This window comes from Podarcis cretensis (assembly GCF_951804945.1).
Source record: "Podarcis cretensis genome assembly, chromosome: 11".
NCBI classification, from domain to species: domain Eukaryota; kingdom Metazoa; phylum Chordata; class Lepidosauria; order Squamata; family Lacertidae; genus Podarcis; species Podarcis cretensis.
The window spans coordinates 27,693,306-27,715,095 of record NC_137180.1 but is presented as its reverse complement, the minus strand read 5'-3'; positions in this window follow the sequence as shown (position 1 = coordinate 27,715,095).

Genomic DNA, 21,790 nt, shown 5'->3' with positions numbered 1-21,790 from the left:
ATATCTGTGAAGTTGCCGAAGGGAGGGGAGGACTCTCCACGCCTGACAACATTGCTTCTGGATTCTTGGCTGTAATTCTGGGAAATCTCATGCCAGACTCCTGCTGACTTCATTTGGACTACTGAGCTGATTGCCGGGGTCATTGATTGCAGTGGATGGCGATGTTTGCTTTAGCTTCAAATGGACTTTATTCATGATGATCACTAGTGATCGTTAAATATCTCATCACGGCACTCAGCCCTATCCATCAAGGCACTTGCTGTTGTAACGACTGCATAGAAATAAATTACTCTCTGCTTTATGTTGTCCTAGTGGAGTGGCCCAATATAAAAATATTTCAAAGGAGTGCCATAAATTAGCCCCAGTCCTCGAATTAAATACGGGAAGCCGAAGAGGACTCGCGGTGCTTCGTTTGCTCCAAATGGCAAGGGGGAGTGGAGCTCCTGATGCAAATTGCTGGAAAGAAACAAAGCCTGCCTTGTTGATGATGAAACGAGCATCTGTTGAATTGTCAGAGCATCAGTATAGTTTTACGAGAGTAGCTTTTATTCACAGTGCAGCTCAAATTCAGACTCAGCATGGGTCTGTGTTGCACAAGCCAGCCCCATTATGAAGTTCTGATTACACAAGGAAGGAGCATTAATGGTCGGCATCCTCTAAGGAAGTTTCTCTGGGCAAAATGACCATTGCGCGAGACCCAATTAACTCATTCTATCAGCGCTACGATTTTGAGCTGCACACAACAGGATTTCCCACCTCCTCTCCCCATGCATGGACCACACTCTCCCCCAATCTGCCCTGGAGGGTTGCAGAACCCCCAAAACAGATTTAAGGAGCATGTGGGATGGAGGCAGGGAAGACGCTCCATTGCGCAAGCGGAAATCCATGGATGGAACAAGTTAGTTGTATACGTCCCATTGAAGTGAGTGTGGGGCTAGGCTTTGAGTGCTCCTCAGTGGTGCAGGATGATTTGCTTTTTCATTAGCAGGGGAAAGGGTTGATTGATGCCACTGATATGTCATCTGTTTCCTAAATGGTGCATGCTTGGCTAAAATCTACAGCTGAACAGAGCATTAGCAAGGCCGTTTCAACGTTACATCCCATTGTTTTGTTGCACGCATTTTGTGTCCTTCCCATATTTGCCTATACAAGGAATGACTTTCATTCTATACACATAAAATGCCCTAAACAAAAAACAAATCTAGAAGTGTATTGATGGTGTGCCTTTTTTGTCTCAGCCAATGTTAACCACTAGATTCCAGTGTCCTCTTCCTGTCACAGCACATGGGATATTTTGCTACCTTGAGGAACACTGGAATTTGGCTCAGGGTAGTAAAATGGCCCCCAAACTGGCTATGTAATTTTCTTTGTCTCTGTCCAAAAAGATTTAGTATGAGCAGTGCTATTTTTCTAGAAAAAGAAGTGCCAGAATTCATCACAAACACCTCCCTTGTTCTCTTATAATGGCAATGGAGCCCATCTGAGAGGTGATGGAACTGAGTTCTGGTGAATTCCAGCTGAAAAAAAGTCATGAGTATGAGAATATAGAAACATGAGCACAAGTACAAAGTAGTAGTCAAGAACGAAATGCCTGGTAGCGTGGAAACATTATCTCAAGGACCACCACCCTCCGCTGATGTGGGTGGGAGACTATGCTATAGCTCTGAAGAGTGTTAAGCTGTGAGTGTTGAATCTTGTATGTCAATCATGAGCACAAAAAAATCAGAGTGGAATGACCCATTTATATGAGATATTGCTCCCATCTAGAAGTACCCTTGAAAACAAACCAACATCCTCAGTTCACTATTTTATTATTATTTTTGTCAAATTTAACTATCAAAGCAGAGTTCTTCCACTTGAGGGCATGAAATTATTTGATTGTTCATCACAGAATATTCTTTCTTTTGCAGACATTACTGTTTCAGACCATCATCACTGACCTCGATGAATGGGGACAGATTGATCTTTTTATTCTGTAGAAACTGATGACACAGACTTTTGAAGTAGTTTTCCTGCACTTTCTGCCAGAGGAGCTGTGCCAAATATCAATCCTTAACTTGAAAGAAATCTTTTTTTTATTTTCAAGTGAGATGAGTTTTTGTATGGCGATCAGTCAAATTCCAAATCACTTCAAAATGTGAACTCTGCTTGTTTCTATGAATATTAATGATGCTTCATTCTATGGGTTTACTCCCCCCCCCCATTGTGTAACTCCAAAATGACATTTAAAATTGTTCATTAAAAAGACAAATTGCTACATGAGGACTTGAGTTGCTTTTAGTGTAACATCACATCTTTGTGTATTGGCAAATCCATAAGAATCTCAAAAGCCCAACAGAAGTCTAGAATCCTGTTCACTGATCCTTCTGGGAACTAATATATATATATATATATATCTAGAGAGAGAGAGTGCGCGCTATATAAGCCAAATAAGATGCTATAAACCAAACTACGTCAATTCACAGTTGTGCAGTGCTCCAAGAGGCCAAAACACTCACTGGTCAAATGGCTTTAAACTTTCATTACATTCATACACTAACAGTTCGAGGCCTACACAGGAGTAAATCTTGTGGAAATCAATTGGCACTTTTGCCCTTGCATATAGGTAGAGATGGGAGATGCTATCAATTTCAGTTTCTTGTTTTTCCTAATCTTAAATGCAATTTTCCACATTATTAAAAAAACTAAAAAGGCCTTATGGAAATTCACCAGCATTTTAGCACAAATTTCTCCTAACGGCCACATTTTTGTATGCCATTTCCCCTAACATACACATTTTTGCAAAACATGTTTTCCCTAATATTTATATTTATCAAAAATATGCACATTTTAATGCACACTGTAACCTTAGTATATATGCCTGTATACACATGTCTACTTGGCTGGAGAACTGTGAATTTCAAAGGATAGGTTCTGGTTTGTATTTGGTCAAAAAATGCAAATTAGGTAGATTTGACTTGCAATGCAAACGGAATCAAATTTCTCCCTCAATCCCTCCATACAGAATTGTACCCCAGAGCTGCAATGTTATGAACATATACTCGGGAGCAAGTTTTTCTGAACTCGAAAGGGATTTACATCCGTGTAAACATAAAGAGAACTGAAATGCATTCATGCTTTGGGCTTTTACTGTGTTTTCTGTAAATTATGTTGTGTATTTAACATGTTGGCCTTTTAAAAAAGTTGGATAATTGCCTACAGAGTGATTGAAATAAACAACAGTGAATAGGATTCACGTACTCCAAAAACTTTTAGCTATGAAATGTTCATCTTATTTTGCCAATAAGGTGATATCTGTGCCCAGTGTACACTCATGTTTAGTGTCCTGCATTTATTTAACCATTTGTCAATAAAGGAGGATCCTTGGCAACATCTGCTGTGTGCAGTGGATCAGCTGCAGATGTTTCCCCACACATTCAGAACTGCAAAGAAAAAAACACATTTGCATAACAGATTAGCTAGCTCCCATATAGCAGCAGTCCAGCTGCTTTCTCCCTGAATTGTCTCAAACCATCTGGTTGGCATTATCCCATACTCAGTGTGCCAACATATATTCCCTGAGTGTCAAATACCACAGCATAAATATACTCTGGTACCTGTAAGAAATGAGGCTTCCCTAATGGGCACTATCATTGGCCCATGTGTGCTAAGAGGCTCAAGTGCCAGTATTGAATTGGGGCATGCAAAGACTGGCTCATACCATTTACACTCAGTGTCCACCCTTTGTTTCATCTTACAGTCCCCCCCCCCCATGTAAGTTCAGGGTGAAATAGAGTTGCTTTGCTTTCAAAATCTCACGATCTAATTCAGGGGTCGGCAAATTTGTTTAGCAGCGGGCCAGTCCACTGTCCCTCAGACCTTGTGGTGGGCCAGAGAAGCGGCACCGGGGGCGGGTGGGGGCTGGAAGAAGAAGCGAGGGGAGCAAGTAGTCCTCCCCACTCCTAGCCCCAGCCGCTGCGCTTACCTTCCCAGCCGCTGCCGCTGCTGCTGCCGCCACCACCACTGCTGCTTCTCGTGGGTAGGCAGAGCGACCTTGTTCGCTCCGCTCTCTGGCCCACAAGAGCACCAGGGTGGCAGCGGCAATGGGAGGAAGAGGCCGAGCGGCAGTGGCTCTACCAATCAAACGCCACGCCTGGTTTACCTCAGCGCGGCGTGGGGATGTCTCTGCCAATCAAACACCACTGAGGTAAACAAGGCGTGGCATTTGAGTGGCAGAGCCGCTGCCACTTGGCCTCTTCCTCCCGTAGCCATCTCCTGGTGTCTCAGCTTCACGGCACAGGTTGGATTTAGGACCCAGGTGGGCTTGATCCGGCTCGGGGGCCTTAGTTTGCCAACCCCTGATTCAATGCTCCATTTCTGCTGAATTAACTGCCAAGTTGCATAGGGTCCTTGGTGATACGTGTGTGTGTGTGTGTGTGTGTGTGTGAGAGAGAGAGAGAGAGAGAGAGAGCTCATGAAAGAGAGACATATATAATAAAAATCTAAGGCTATTGTCACACTGCAGTCTGCTTGATCACAGACAGGTGCTGCTGCAAGAGATGGTGGATGGGTAGCCCAGGAGAGGCAAGGAGGACAGCTAGAATAGGATGCATCTGTCCCCCAGCAGCCCCCCTGCTCTGCTGGCTCCTCTGCCTTACCAAACCCAAGGCTCTCTCTTCCCCCATCCCCATCCCTTGCTGCAATCCAGACCTGCTGTTGGCTGCCTTCCTCCTCCATGGCTGATCAGGAGATCTGTTCCTGCCACCTCTGCCTCTGCAGTCACTTAGGATACAGGAGGTTCAGCGTGGCAGTGAGGAATTTGGCCGTAGAACTTTTCCTCTTTGCACGTGAACTGCCATTTCCCTTAAGATACTGGTTGCAGCATTTTCTGTATCCTTTCTGCATTTTTCTTCTTGGATCCAGCAGTTGTTGTTTCTGCTATAATTGGGATGCTAGAATGCCCCACTGCACCTGCCTAGAACCCTGCTCTCAAAGACAGTATTTTATTTTATTTTATTTTATTTTATTTTATTTTATTTTATTTTATTTTATTTTATTTTATTTTATTTTATTTTATTTTATTTTATTTTGCTTGTACAGTCAGTCTTGAAATCAGGCTATAAATACAAGGATGGGGGGGAATACAGTGGTACCTCGGGTTACATACTTAATTCGTTCTGGAGGTCTGCTCTTAACCTGAAACTGTTCTTAACCTGAAGCACCACTTTAGCTAATGGGGCCTCCCGCTGCCGCCGCACCGCCGGAGCACAATTTCTGTTCTCATCCTGAAGCAAAGTTCTTAACCTGAGGTAATATTTCTGGGTTAGCAGAGTCTGTAACCCGAAGCGTATGTAACCTGAAGCATATGTAACCCGAATTACTACTGTAGTTGCCTAATCTTTCTATCTGTTTCATTACATAGCTGAGCTAGACAGTAAATAGGTGTCAACAGCAAATCGCAACAGGAAAAGGAGAATTTCATAACATAAAATAATGCATCAGCATTACTGCAGCACAAATCTTGTTTCTATCCAGGTAAATAATGACAGGAAAGTACCAGAATAAAATACTGCAGATATGGCTTCTTACTGCATCCATGATTGTTGTCTTAACATTTCCATGAACCGGATATGCAAAAAGGTGTTGTGGGCAATGTTTTGTTTTGTTTTGTTTTGTTTTGTTTTGTTTTGTTTTGTTTTGTTTTTTGTTTTGTTTAATGCAAGCAGCTCAATACAGAGGAAAGGAATTACAAGTTTTCTACTTGCAACGTAGCTGAAATTGAGTACAATCCACTCACCTTTGCTTCTGCACAGTCCTCACGGAGTTGTGCCATAATGGTATGGCTGATTGTTCTCCATAAAGACTCTCCTCCCTGAAAGAGAGGGGAGTGGTTGTGGGCGGGAGCCCGAGCACCGCCCAGCAGGGGGCATTTGCCCCCTGCCTCCAGCTCACCTGGCTGGTGCTCACGCCCCCCGGTGGCCATCCAACCAGGTGCCACGGAGGGGGCGTGTCCAGCAGCCTTTTGCTGCAGCGCCAGCCTCTTCCTGGCCTCAGTCCTCGTCGTCCCAATGCGAGTCACCCACCCTCCACTCCCTTTTAGTTAGGGCCTAGGTCATTGGCCTTGCTATGGACCTTAGGTTGGTCGCCCTGGTTGTCCGGGGGGCCTGGTAGGAGTTTTTCCATTTGGCAATATGCTTTTTGGTTTTTTTGCCTACCTCGTAGCAATCGTCACAACTTTTGTGGTATTGGTGGGTAGGTTAGGCATTGGAATAATGTGTTGTGGTGTGTCAAAGTGCTAGGTGTGGCCATCGCCTATGCCTTCAATGTTTAGGGGTATTCCGTTAAAGGAATCTGGCGGTCGTGTATTCTGTCCGATGCCTGCTTGGCGGGAGGCCATGGCACGGCCCTCGGTGACAGCAGGAGGTGAGCCTATAGTTGGATCAGCATCAACAGGCTCCACCTACTGGTGAATAAACCCACTTGTTTCGATCCAATGCCTAAGCCAATACCTTTTCATTGCTGTAATCAATAAAGTTGTGGCCTTTTCTAGCCCATTAACCTTATATCACGTGTCCTTGTGTCTTCATTTCACTCTTTGCGGGGTCGGGTCCTCGAACCACAAGTCAGTGGCCACACAAAAGATTTATGCAGGGTGGCTACTTCAAACCAGACTATGTGGAAGCTGCCTCCCTTTTTTGCGGTGCTTCCTAACGCCAGTTTTATATGCTACCCTAATATGCAATCTACACTAGTGAGAACACACTACTTTTTGGACCTAGCAGCCTAACAATTTTTGGTTGGTTTAAAAATAACGGATAAAAGGCTCTGAACTTTAGAGTTTCCTTTTCAGGAAAGTGTTAGGGTGGCAGAGATGTGACTCACCCCTGCCAGTCTGGTCTGTGTCCCGCTGCAGAGGCTGCCCAGCTCCTCCTTGAGATCAGGAGCAAACACGGAAAAATAAAAGCAGGGAAAAGAGCAAGGACAGCCGATGTAACCTATGATTAGGCGCTGCTCCTTGCTGTGCCCAATCTCCACACATTTTTCAGAGTGTGGTATCGAGGCAGGCAGTGGATTTTCAAAATCTGTAATGTGTGAAATAGCCGCAGGTCCGTTGTTTGCAGGCGCTATAAGAAAGGAGAAAAAAACGTCGGCGATATGCACACTTTGTGTGTTTGGAAAAATAAGAGGCCTTCTAAGTCAGAGAATCATTAAGCGGATGCCCTCTTTGCTCCAAAAATGTGCCTCTCCAAATTGCTTCCATAAATTTTCTCACTGAGGCAGCGTGATATTTGATAATTATCCACTGGTGTCATAAGGCATAATGACAAAAAGTGATAGCAGTTGGGAAGCCTTTTATACCGAGCCAGCAATTTTAACCATCTGCTGCATAATTGTAGGCTGAGGGTTATGGACAATGGACATATAAGATCATTAGCGCCGATGCCATTGAGGTGCAACAAAGGTCCTGTTGGCAAAAGGCCTAGCAAGAAAATGGTGTGGGTTGTTAATAGAATGGTAATGGAGACAAGGTGCAGCAATTATGTTATCGTGAGACAGTCTTAGTCAGTCCATGTTCTCTTCGAGCTCCGCTCCCCTCCCACTGTGATTGCTTGCAATACTGGTGGGAATAAGGAAGCCATTGAGAGGAACACACGGGCCATTCCTTCCATAATTATCAGCATAACTTTTAACGACACCCAAGAAAAGACATACCATGTAATGCACTGTCCATAAGGCCCTTTTCACTAAACACCTGTGTGCAGGTAGCCTTCACAGAGAAGTGCTTTGCTTGCCTAAGGCTATCTAAAGTTCTCTACAGTAGAATGGAGCTTTAGACCTGCCTTCCACTTCTCAAACCAGCACTCTACACAGCATCACGCCAAACTTATTGAAGTTTTAGCAAGGAATATTAGATTCCATTCCATTTCAAAAGAGCTTAGAGCAAGAGCCTTCCTACCACAATAGGAAAGTCCCCCCTTCCTGCTGTGACCAGATCCCCTCTGCCATGGTGTCCCAAAGAGGAATGAAGAGGGTGGAACAAAGAGAGACAAGACAAGTCTTGCACCCCTGGGGAAGGATCTGGGAGAGGAGGGCCTTAGAGAGCAGTGGAAAGTGGGGACCTTCAGTCCTCACAACTGCCTCATTGGGGCAAGAAAAACTTAATCAATTATATGATAGCTCAGTTGGTTGTAGCATGGTGCAGGTAACACCAAGGTTGCAGGTTCGATACCTGTATGGGATAGCTACATATTCCTGCACTGAATGGGGTTGGGCTCAATTACCCTCATGGCCCCTTACAACTCTACAATTCTATGATGCTAGTATAGATCTCCAACAATTCCTCTGCAACCACCAGAATTGACTTACACTCGCATCGCTCAGAATGTATTTGGCCTTGAGGTTTTCCCCAGGATAATACTAAACATGTGGTATTGCTTGAATATAGAGAAGAGAAATCTGGGGCTCTTTTTTTGCAGAATGAACATAGAGAAAGAAAAATCTATTTGAAATTTGCTGTAGGGCTGCATCAGGCTGACACGTCTGAGCACCCCCTTATTTAATTGGGTAAGCCTGAGCTTAGCATCTGCCTTCTCTTTGCTGCAACTTTGGAAAGCGAAGACATTTGGCAATTTAAGCCACAGCTCATGAAATGGATTTACAAAGAGTCAACAGTCACCTTTGACAGGATTACAGTGCAGGAGTTATTTGTGCTGTTTATAATGTTAAAAGATCAAACTCTACCCAATGCGCGAAGCAGAAGGATAAATACCCCCTTGTACAGACCTGACTGCACAGGACGAGCCAACCTTGTCAAAATTCAGCATTATGCAACTCACAGTTCAGTTGTTGCCATCAAGGGGGAATTAATTTTGGAGAACCTGCGGCAGCAAACAGAGCAACGCATCTGGGGGTCCGTGGCAGAGAGGCTGTGTACCAATTCCTTCCTGATTGTACGCTGTAAATTACGCCTCACCTAGCAGCTTTAGTATAGTGATTTAACATTGACTGCCACAACCGGATCCCTGCAGCTTCCATCTTAACTTGTTAGAAGCCTGTAATAAAATCTTTCCTCCTCGACGGAGGAGAAAAATAATTAATTTGTTGATGTTGTATGGAAAAGCATAGCATGTGGTGAATGGGCCATTCTTTGGATAAAAAAAGAACATAATTGCACTGAAACGATACAGCCTAGAAAGAAAAGACAATTTTGCTCTCAGAGGCAATAATATGTAACGGTAACCTTGGGCTTCCTCCTAGGTGACAGTCGCTATAAATTCTCAGTTTGCTGCCACATACACCCTGCTTTGCCTAGATCACATTTAGTCAATCATGCCTGTTACTTGGTGAGTCAATCACAATCTTTGAATGGATGCTGCTGAATCTTTGACAGACTGGGATCTGAGCATGCTCAGAAAATATGCCCATACAAACCGTCCCAGACTCTGCATTCTAAGGCCCTTCTTCATTTGCCTCCTCCACGTGAGGTCCAGAGGGTGGCAACATGAGAACAGGCCTTCTTTCTAGTGGCTCCCTGTTTGTGGTGTGCTCTCCCCAGTGAGGTTCACCTGGTGCCTTCATTATATATATTTTAGATGCCAGGTGAAACTGTTCCTCTTCAACCAGGGCTTTGGCTGATTAATATTCTACAGCCTTTTAAATGTGTCTGTGGAAAGGGGGTGGGGTATTGTGTTGCTGTTTGTTTTACTTATTTACTTGTTCTTATCCTGTATTTTATTCTGTGAACCGCCCTGAGATCTTATGAAGAAGGGTACAAATCTAATAAGTAAATAAATTAAAATTCAATATGCTCTTTGAGAGATTAGGGAATTTCTCAGTGGACACACCCAATATATGACTTATTTGCTTTTGGGAAGCTGAGGCAGCTGCACTGGCATGTTTTCTCCTCATGCCCCAGTCGCCATACTTGTCGCCCAGGGCCAATGTAGTTGCACATTCCTGTTTCACCTCAGACTCCTGGCGTTACCTGTGAACGTTACTTTCCCATCTCATGCACCGAAAGCTATCATTCACATGGCACTTTTAGTGGGTGCAACAAAATGATCTGGCAAGCTTGAAAAACTGGCCTCGGGAATTGTCAGTGGTGGCTTATGTGCAGGGTTATTTTTCAGCCGGAACTTGCTGGAGCTCAGTTCCGGCAGTGGCGTAGCTAGCTGCTCGAGCGGCCGGGGCAGCGCAAATGCCCTGTACCCGGGGCAGGGCAAGCCAGGGCAGAGCACGTTGTGCGGAACCACCATGGAGTCCGTAAGCCCCACGTTGCCTTTTCAGGCAGCGCGGAACCTGCAGGTGCCCGAGCCACCGCATCACTCCACAGGAGAGACATGGGCCTGGGTGCACTACAGGCCAGGCCCCACGGTCACCCCCCTCAGTGTTGACACCCGGGTGGACCGCACCCACCACACACCCCTTCCTGCGCTACCAAGTTTTCGGCACCTCTCAGGTGGGCACCATTGCCATGATGAGAGATCAAGGGAAGCCAGTTCAGGCACCTCTTGTTCTAGAAAAATAGCACTGCTTGTGAGGGATGGGCAGAGGGAATGGCATCCTCTGTGGGGGCATTCGTTAGGAAAGGGGTGGAGTATGGTGAGTTGGCAGCAGTGAAAGGAGCTTGGGAGTTCACACTGTCATGAGAGTCACTTTCTCATGGCATAATTCTATGTCGTTCTGGGAACGCAGGGATGAAGGAACAATGAGGGTGAGGCCAATGACCAAGTCCCTTGATATGAACGTCACCTCTGAAATTGCAGCACCCAGGTTTTCTTTCTTCTTTTCTTTAATGCAAGCAAATGTTGTTTGTTTACTATTATCAGACGATCATAAAAAGGGGGCAATGTTATATTAGCACAATTATTATTTCAGCTTTTCCAAGAAATGCAGAACAGCATCTATGGCTAAAAAAAATGAGCGCAGGTACTGATTTGACGCACTTACTCTAAAATATAAGCTGTCTTACACTAGAATAAAGCACATTTGAAATAACAAAAGCATCATTTCCCAGTTGTCTATTGTGAAAGTACCCACTCAAACGTAAGCTGACACATCCTAAGCTCTCAAAGAATCCCCTCATTCTCACCACTGTCCTTAACATACTGATGCCAAATGCTCTGTCACCCATCCAAAACCTCAGATCAAAAAAAGGTTACACTTAAGCTGCAGCTCATCTCAGCTTATTTGAAAGGCTCAGCAGAATCGTTTGACAATAGACCACTGCGAAAGGTGCACTCAGACATGAGTGGGCAAATTCTGAACCCTAGGAAAAATAGCAACCAATTTTCATCAGTATCTTGGTCATGTGATTCTCCTTACGCTGCTTAAGCAAAATCCACGCTCTATTATTATTTCTAAAATCAAATAACACGTGTATACAAAATTAACGAACAAAATTAATCAGTTGAATCCACTAGTAAGCCAAAACTGGTATCCGTTTATGGATTACGTCAAAACAAATAAATGAAATATGTCACAAGCTTTTCACTAGCTCTGGGATAAACCTTGATTTTCTACTGAAAAGACAAATCACAAACATTTTTACTTTTCCTCTGTGTAGTTCTAAGCATAGCATGCATGTTTTCCCATCTCATATTATGTTGTTGTTGTTTAGTCATTTAGTCGTGTCCGACTCTTCGTGACCCCATGGACCAGAGCATGCCAGGCACTCCTATCTTCTGCTGGCTCCCGCAGTTTGGTCAAACTCATGTTGGTAGCTTCGAGAACACTATCCAACCATCTCGTTCTCTGTCGTCCCCTTCTCCTTGTGCCCTCAATCTTTCCCAACATCAGGGTCTTTTCCAGGGAGTCTTCTCTTCTCATGAGGTGGCCAAAGTATTGGAGCCTCAGCTTCAGAATCTGTCCTTCCAGTGAGCACTCAGGGCTGATTACCTTCAGAATGGATACGTTTGATCTTCTTGCAGTCCATGGGACTCTCAAGAGTCTCCTCCAGCACCATAATTCAAAAGCATCAATTCTTCGATGATCAGCCTTCTTTATGGTCCAGCTCTCACTTCCATACATCACTACTGGGAAAACCATAGCTTTTACTATACGGAGCTTTGTTGGCAAGTTGATGTCTCTACTTTTTAAGATGCTGTCTAGGTTTGTCATTGCTTTTCTCCCAAGAAGCAGGTGTCTTTTAATTTCATGGCTGCTGTCACCATCTGCAGTGATCATGGAGCCCAAGAAAGTAAAATCTCTCACTGCTTCCATTTCTTCCCCTTCTATTTGCCAAGAGGTGATGGGCCCAGTGGCCATGATCTTCGAAGCCCTCAAGCAGAACTGGAGCACAGGAGCACTCGCTCCTCTTTTGGTTTCCAGTTAACTGGTAAAGTGGTCCTTAAGTGGTCTAGTGGAAGAGGATGGGATGAGAGAAGCTTGTTGCCTATTTCAGGCTTATTGTTTTTCTGTTCCTGAACTGCTATGACTTATCAGATGTACCTGAATATTTGTATCACCACTGTTACTTACCTCTGGCACTTGTACTCATAAATTGACACACACACACACACACACACACACACACTTAAATAAATCCAAAATAATTACTGTAGTTTTTGCTAGACATTTTCTTCAGGTTTAACCTGAATTCAAAAAGTCATTATCAACCAATAGTACATGTCTACTCAGAAGTAAGTCCTGTTAGTTCAGTGGGGCTTACTCTTAGGTAAGTTTATAACACTGCAGTCTAAAACACGTTATCTTATTTATTAAACCCTCTACCACATTTTTCTCAGCTCTTTGTTCAAACCAGGAAGCAAACTGCCCTTCCAATATTCTGTCAGCAACATTAGCTTTCAATACATTCTCACAGTACTTTTAAATAACCTGTAAAAATACTGCTGCTGCATTTTGTGGGATTTCATAGCCAATTGTTTCTCTTATAATTCTTCAAACACTTCTCCATCATAATTTTTCATCCTCCTATAGCTCTGCCATATATGAAAGAAGTTGGCATACAAATTGATTTCTGAGACCAGTGAGCTCATGCTTTGGAAAAAAGCTGCACTGCACTGCAGTTTTTTGTTTTTTGTTTATAAAAAGACCTTTAAATTAGTTTCTGCAGCACAATCAGCAGCCAAACAATCCCTTTATCTGTAGAAAACACAAACAAATATACAAATTAGAGGAAGAAATTGCAGTTCGTTGCAAATTTATAATCGTAACAGTTTGTTTTGGCATCCTGCTTCTTTCCCCCACCAAGTCACTTGAGTCTAACACTGTTAAGAGCAAACTCACAACTCAAGTGTGCAACTATATATCTTAGTACTCACTGAACCCGGATTTTCTCTTCTGACAATTGGCTGAAGCTGATATCTGTATGCATGTATCATTCTAACACAAAATTCGCAGAGCAATGTTATTCAGCGAATGGCTTTCAGAACACTCCACATATATCAGTCCTGACTGTTCAAGTGGGGTGCCTGGATTTTTATTTTCCTCCAAAGGAAAGGACGCTAGTTTAGTGACTGTCTTTGCAACACTGTAGATGAATCTTAACACAGAAAAATAAAAATCTAGACACTTGCGCAATTGATTGTAGACTTAGATGTGCTCTACACCTATGTGAATGTTTTATTGATAGCGTTATTGATTGTTTATGAATTTTCCTTGTTGATCTACAACTCTGGATCTTGTATCATGTACAGTTTTGGATCTTGTATCATGTACAGTTTTTGCTGTTATGACCTGTGGTCAGTACAAAGTCAATTACAGCTATTTTCCTCCAAAGACCAATTATTTGCTGTAGGTCTTACCCCAAGGTTGATGCAGATTTCCAGCAGGCCTACGTAGGCAAACTAATAGGTGAATCACAAACAGGGAATCTAGACCTAACATTAGGCAGGGTTGGCAATGCCATTAGGTAGAGGGAGGTGGCATTCTTAGGCAGCTGGCTTTGGTTATGCAAATAATCCAGTATGTGGCAGCTAGACTGGTGACTAGGAGTGGGCACCGAGACGATATAATACCAGTCCTGAAAGACCTACATTGGTTCCCAGGGCATTTCTGGGCACAATTCAAAGTGATGGTACTGACTTTTAAAGCCCTAAATGGCCTTGGCCCAGTGTACTTGAAGGAGCATCTACACCCCACCGTTCAGCCCGGACACAAAATATAGACTATACAAAATATAGACTATGAAATAATATTCCGTACTAAATGTTGACAATAGGACCCATGGAGGGGGTGGGGGGTGGAAGTCTCGAGATTCAGAGTAATCTCTACATATGGATATGAATTTGGACTGTTCTAATTTTATATTTGTAAAATCAAATAAAAATGATTTCAAAAAAAGTGCCATGACTTTTGCACATCCCCCACACCCAAATAATAATAATAATAATTTCTCCTCACTACCACAAAGGTCCTGTGAAGGTGGAGGGAGATATTCGGGCCTGTACTAATTGGAAGAAATTCTTTCTCTTGCATACCTTGTCACATTGATGTTAAAAACAAGGTATTGTTTCTGCTCAAATTACTGTTACAATTTCGATGGCATCATTTTCGTCAGTGTAAACTGACAATGACTTAAGGAGCACAGGAAGTTGGTTAATGGCGCTTGTGGCAAAGGGAGAAAAATGGCTGCAGGCAGATTAAAGTGCTGCCTTGCACGAAGGCTGCAAATGGCCCTCTCTGGTTTAGCAGGTGAAAGAGAGGGGAGGGGAGTTCAAATAGGAAAACTGTTTCTAGCAACATTTCTCTGGTGGGAACAGCTTTTTTTTGCTTGGCTGGCCACACCAATAAAACCTGTCAAGGAAACTGGGCAGGACTGCAAAACCTCACAAGCCTTAGCAATGAAAGACAACCTTCTTTGTCTTAGCCTTTATTGAAAAAAATATGAACTAGACACTTTTGGATGCTGGCAGCATCCTTGAAATTAGACATCTGCTGACATTTTATTCTCTCAAGGTGTATTTCATAGTCCATATCCAGAATTTCCCACTCTTCTTAGCTCATCTCACATTTCTTTATTGCTTTTTGTTTGGGGGGGGTCTTGTTTTTGGTCAGTGAACACTTTTGATAGTAGGGTTTTAAAAGTCTGATTTACTATGCACCTTGAAGAAAAATGAGGATATAAGCAGGGGCTGCTGAATTGGGCCAGCTGTTCTTAGTGGCCAACTGGATGCCTGTGGGGAACCCTCAAACAGGACCTGAACACAAGAGTACTTTCCCCACTGCATGTTGAGATTCCTGCCTTGCAGGAGGTTGGACTAGATGACCCTTGGGATCCCTTCCAACTCTACAATTCTATGATTCCTGTGGTTTCCACCAACTGGCATTCAGAAGCATGACCATGCCTCTGACAATGGAAAAAAGTCACGTTCAGTGACTTGGATTGCTTGTAATGAACCCAAGCTCATATAAGTTCATACAAATATATAAGGAAGTTACTTGTTATGCATTCATAATTTTTAGAATTATACCAAGCTCCAAAAGGAACCAAGTACTATTGCACATTAGAGCAAACAAATATGTGACTTTTGTGTCTTCAGGGCACAGAACACCAGGTCACAATAAATTCAGTAATTTGCTTCAGAACTCAGAACTATAAAGTTTCCCCTCAATTAATTTTCAAAAGTGGTGGGAATAATACATTTCTGTTTGTAAAGTATCACTTGTGATGGTTAGGTAAGACACAAAGTGGAAGGGAGCTGTTTTTAAATTAAATTTACTAGGTTAGGCTCCAGATTTCTGAAAGCCCACAATAAACTACTCAGGTTGGATCTCTCCCCCCCCATTGGGGGGCCTATACCAGTTTTGCCACTGCAGAAAATGGGATAGAACAGACTTACAACTGAACAAAAACAAATGTATTTAAATTATATGTACTTTTACATATTTTGTACACATGTACCCCCTAAAATATGGATCTTGTGTGGACCTCATCCCTATAAAATATTCCATTTTGCACAAAAAATTGACCCAAAACTGAATAGCAAAATTTAAAAAAGCATGCAATCTGATTAGCAGCTGCATTCTGATCTGCATATAAGTCCAGAAACTGTGTATGAGCTTAGTTTGCTTTAAAATTCTATCCAAACAAGCCTTTTCTCCATCTCTACCCCAACACTGACTTACCCGTGGGGACCCATGTGGCAGCACATCTGCATCCTGTTGCCTTGTGCTCCCCATCACACCTGCTCATGGTCTTACCTGGTGGTGGTGGTAGTACAGTGATAGTTCAGGAGTCAAGTGGCCACTCAGCTACCCACCCATTATAGCACAGTGTCTGTGTACGCAAACTCATGAGCATGTCATGATCCCAGACCCCACATCCTCCGACTTGGAATTTCTAAGCAATAGTAGCTTCGAGGAGGAGGATGGTCTCCAGACCATCTTGTTTAGACACAGCAGTCCTAGACGCCAGACCAGTTCCCAAACCCAGAAGATGCATGTTTGCCTATGGACTCCAAGAATCATAGTATTTATTCTTCTGGGGATCAGGAATGCTTCATAGCCCAGGCCCTACAGCACTGAACATCACTGCCTAGAAGAAACTAACTGCTTCACCAATAGACCCTTGTCCTTTAACTGGCAGGCTGCAGATCTCAGAAGGTAGGGCTTCATTCTTGATCCTCCAGGCCAAACTATAAAGCTCTGGCAGTTTGTGCAAGGCAGTGTGGACACAGCTTGTTCTTCTGGTAGGATTGCTGTCCATGGTCCTGAAACCTCTCTCCAGGGTCCTGACCTTGTGTGTCAAGGCCCCCAAACCAGCCCCCCATTAAAATAAAATTCATACTGACACAGAATTTTGGTTTAAGGTTAATGGGCAAAAATTTTTGGCCCCAACTTTATTGATTACAGAAATGTGAGTGGTATTGGCTTAGGTAAAGGTAAAGGGACCCCTGACCATTAGGTCCAGTCGTGGCCGACTCTGCGGTTGCGGCACTCATCTTGCTTTATTGGCCGAGGGAGCCAGCGTACAGCTTTAGGGTCATGTGGCCAGCATGACTAAGCCACTTCTGGCGAACCAGAGCAGTGCACGGAAACGAGGTAGACGAAAACCAAGTGTCCAGTGCCAATCTGCCAAATGGAAAAATCCCTACCTGGCCCCCGTCCCAAGACAGGCGACCAACCAAAGTCCAAAGCAAGGCCAGAGGACACCTAAAATAAAGGGAGGGTGGGTATTCGGCAGCATGAAGCAGGTGCCTGACATGTGTCACGTTGCTGCTTTTATTACCCCCCCCCCATGATCACCCCACACAAAAGTGATTGGCCAAGAAGCTGGAGTGATCATGGTGCCACCCTGGCGTGACGGCATTACCCCGCCCATGTGGGGGGGGGACTGGGTTGGGGGCCTGCCTGCAACCAGGACCATCTTTTAAGATTTCCATTTATAGACCACCCCTTGTGCAAAATACCAGAGCAGTGTATAAGACGATACATAAACAAAGAAAGCATAAAACATCACAAACACAATGCAGAATAATCATAAAAAATGATTGGCTTATTTAAGAGCCAAAACACCTGAAAATTAGGAGTGAGGATGTCTGCCAAATCTCTGCTGGAAGAGTATTCCACAGCGTGGGACTGGTGATGCTAAACGCCCAACATCTAGTTGAAGCTGGTCAAGCTTCTGAGACATCAGGGATGACTAACAGTGCAATTTATATGCAAACAAAAGAGTCACTTATGAAATGAACCTAAACTAGGACAGCATCTTCTGAAATTATTTTGAAAAGAATTATCTAGATGTATACAAACATCACACACATAACCTACTCAAATATTTACCAGTTTAATGTGACTGCAAATTATCATTAAGAAAACACAGTTTTCCTAATGTGCAGCCTAAGCTCTTAAATTCAGAGCATTAGGAAGGGATTAAATAGCCTTTTACTAATATTCTTTTGGGCATGTTCTTTAACATTATTTATGCTTCCTGTAAACACACTTCTCACAAAGCGAATGTAAGGAATTAACAGACTGTTGCTTCATTAATTTCAAAGATCCCGAGTGTCCCCCTGCCATTATTAACATGTGAAATGTCTGTCATTGCAGCAGGATAGGTGTTTGTGGATGTTAGTGGCCTGTATGCCACAAGGAACCCTGGGATTTGCCTGCCCAACACATAATATATGCATCTCCTTGTTGCTGAACAGGTTCTGTCCTTTGTGCAATCTTAACCTGAAGTATAGCAATTTACTTCCCCCCATGGAAGTGACTGTCAATCATTCTTTGGTTGGGGAAAAGGTGAAGGATTAAGGTTGGGGACACCAATGCAATGTGAGCTATATTGGCTCCCCATCCCTGATGATGCCATTATTGGGAGTGAGAGGTAGATTTCACCACCTCCTAACTGAATTCCAGATTGCAGTCTCTTAATATTGCCCCATAAAATTTACATGGCACCACATTGCAGTTTGTTCAAAGTTCTTATACTTGTAATAGAAAAACCTTTCTTGGAGATCCTATGATAAACTTTGTTGTTGTTTTGTCGTTTAGTCATGTCCGACTCGAGAACACTGTCCAACCATGTCGTCCTCTGTCGTCCCCTTCTCCTTGTGCCCTCTGTCTTTCCCAACATCAGGGTCTTTTCCAGGGAGTCTTCTCTTCTCGTGAGGTGGCCAAAGTACTGGAGCCTCAGCTTCATCATCTGTCCTTCCAGTGAGCACTCAGGGCTGATTTCCTTAAGAACGGAGAGGTTTAATCTTCTTGCAGTCCATGGGACTCTCAAGAGTCTCCTCCAGCACCATAATTCAAAAGCATCAATTCTTTGGCGATCAGCCTTCCTTATGGTCCAGCTCTTACTTCACTACTGGGAAAACCATGGCTTTAACTATATGGATCTTTGTTGGCAAGGGGATGTCTTTGCTTTTTAAGATGCTGTCTAGGTTTGCCATCGCTTTTCTCCCAAGAAGCAGGCATCTTTTAATTTTGTGACTGCTGTCACCATCAGGCTGGTTGACATCAGAAGAGATTGCCCTAGCTCCCCCCCCCAAAAAAACCACACATTAATAAATGAAAATAAAGTGCATTTTAATTGCTCTTCATCAAAAGTGTTCTTAGGGCAGCGTACAAAAGTGTGACCAAAATTCATGCGACATATACATGCAATTTAAAAGCAACAAATAAATGCAACAAAATAAAACCCCTGAAGCTAAAAACAGAGCAAAAACTTCTTTAGTTCTTATAAAGAAGCATACACACATCTTCAGACAATGGATGGATAGAGATTCTATTGGATGCATGACAAATGACAGTGTGGGAAAGGCAGAACTCGCACCCCTCGCCAGCGAGACACTAGGGTAGTAGGAGAAGTTAAGCTTTGGGGGCCATTGGCTCCATCATCTCCCAAGCAAGATGAGTTCAGTGTTAAATGTCAATTTGTGATTAGCCACTGTTAACAAGATTCCTATAGTCAGGTGTCAGGTAAGTGGATGTGATAAAAGTAATTTCCACAAAAGTTACTTAATATGTTGATTGCTGTTAAATTAGATTCCTCCCACTGAGGTTCTATGCAAGATTAAAGTTAGCAGGCAAAGTTCATTTACATTTGACACACACTTCTCAAGAGTTTTCACGCAAGTGAAAAGTCACTGGATAATTGATTTGAAATTCACATCAGCTTGATCAGAGATTCCGAAACTGTGGTCCACAGACTACCATTTGTCTGTGAGCCAAGACATCTCTGTGGCTGAAGAGAAGAGATGGCACATCCATCATATTAATTAAATTCAAATTTAAATGGAATTCAAATTGTAACGGAATTTTTTTTAAATCCAATATATAAGAAATGAAAGATTTTGAATACAATTAAAAATCATACTGTATCTAGCACAGTACATTACAAATGCTGCAAAAGGCAGAAAAATCAATATGCCATCTGTCAAGTCCCTCAGCAATTTTCAAGTGGTCCATGGGGGGAAAGTTTGGGAACCACTGGGCTAGGTTAAAAAGATAAAGGTAAAGGGATCCCTGACCATTAGGTCCAGTCGTGGCCGACTGGGGTTGCAGTGCTCATCTCACTTTATTGACTGAGGGAGCCGGCGTACAACTTCCGGGTCATGTGGCCAGCATGACTAAGCCGCTTCTGGCAAACCAGAGCAGTGCACGGAAACGCCATTTACCTTCCCGCAGGAGCGGTACGTATTTATCTACTTGCACTTTGACATGTTTTCAAATGCTAGGTGGGCAGGCTTCCTCAAACTCGGCCCTCCAGATGTTTTGAGACTACAATTCCCACCATCCCTGACCATTGGTCTTGCTAGCCAGGGATCATGGGAGTTGTAGGCCAAAAACATCTGGTGGACCAAATTTGAGGAAGCCTGGGCTAGATGATCTGACTAGGATGGTGGGAGTAAGGAATAAATAAATGAAGGTGAGGTACCAGAGCTCTTGGAATCAAGAGATACTTTTTTAAAAATGTGGGTTTCAAGATTTGAGTACTAAATCTGAGATTTATAAGTACTGTGGAATATTCTAAGCATTTTGACATCCCAACCAGCCCATGACTGATGCCCATGCGGCTGTAGATTTACGATGACAGAAGACTACCCCTACTTGGGTATTCTGAGAATGCTTCCATGCTGCCCCTGGTCAGCAGAGGCCTCTCTGGACTTCACTGAGCAGCTCTGTCAGTTTTGTTAGGGTGGTGATGTCAAGTGCTTTTGGCATTTTCCCTGTGATTTGATTGTTTCCAGCAGCTTCGTTTTGTAGCTTGCTGATTGCAGGCTGCACTTCTGACATCTCTATTGAACTGGTATGAAGGTTACCCTGCTCTGCACAAGTTTCATCCAGATCTGCTAGTGCTACACCTGTCAAGGGCTGCCTTGAAAAGCTCCACACACCTGCTTTTATTTTTTACCCCTCGTACAATAAGTGCCTGAAAACATTACTTTTCAATTGGGCCGCTGTCTAATTTGAAATTTCCACTCTGGCTTTTTGTCACTTTGAAAACAGGTTTGAGCGATGCACGGGAGCAGTGTCATTCAAGCTTCATCCACTGCAGTCAAAATGCAAGCAGGACTAAGGAATGGACATCACTGGGGTGTGTGTGTGTGTATGTGTCCCACATTCCATAAATAAATTTGGGGAAAGCAAAGGGAAAGGACAAGGAGGAAAGAAAGACTAAAAATGCAGTGGAAAAGTGGTGAAAGAACCAAGAAAGGTGTGTTGAATGTTGATTGGATAGCAGAAGATAGAAGATAGACTGAAGGAACAATACTCATCAATACACTTGCAAAGGAAAGTCTGATGGATGGTGTGTTACTACATCCAAAAATTAGGCTATGGAGAAAGGAAGAAATAAAATTACTTTATAAAATTGGAAGTGTTTCAGCTTGAAAATATTTGCTGGATCCAACTAAGGCTAAAGCCACATACCTGAAAAAACCCCATGGAAAGCAATATGGCTTGTTTCTGAGCAGGATCATATAGGATAGCAGTGTTAGTTGAAAGGGTAGTGTTGAAAGGGTAGACGTCAGTGGGAGTTTGGACTTTTATTAATTTACCCCAACAGTTTCAGTGTGACCTAAGTTCAACCAAATAAGCGTCATGTACTGGCTAGACACAGAGGAATGGTGGGAGGCTTGAGCTGGGGAACCCCTAAGGCAAGAAGGCCCAGGGATTGTTGGTGGGATGACGATGAGTGGTCAGAGGGAGAAGAGGGAGACGACTGGGAGGATGAGTGTTGGAAGCTGAAGAAGTAACAGGGTTTAAGTGAGAAGGGAGAGTCTGTGGCAGAGAGCAGCCCAGAATCAGAAGCGGAAGCAGGAAAGGAGGGAGGCGTGGGGCAGAGATGAGTCAGACTGGTGAAGACACAACGGTGTCTCTCTCAGGACAAGATTCCTCCCCCCCC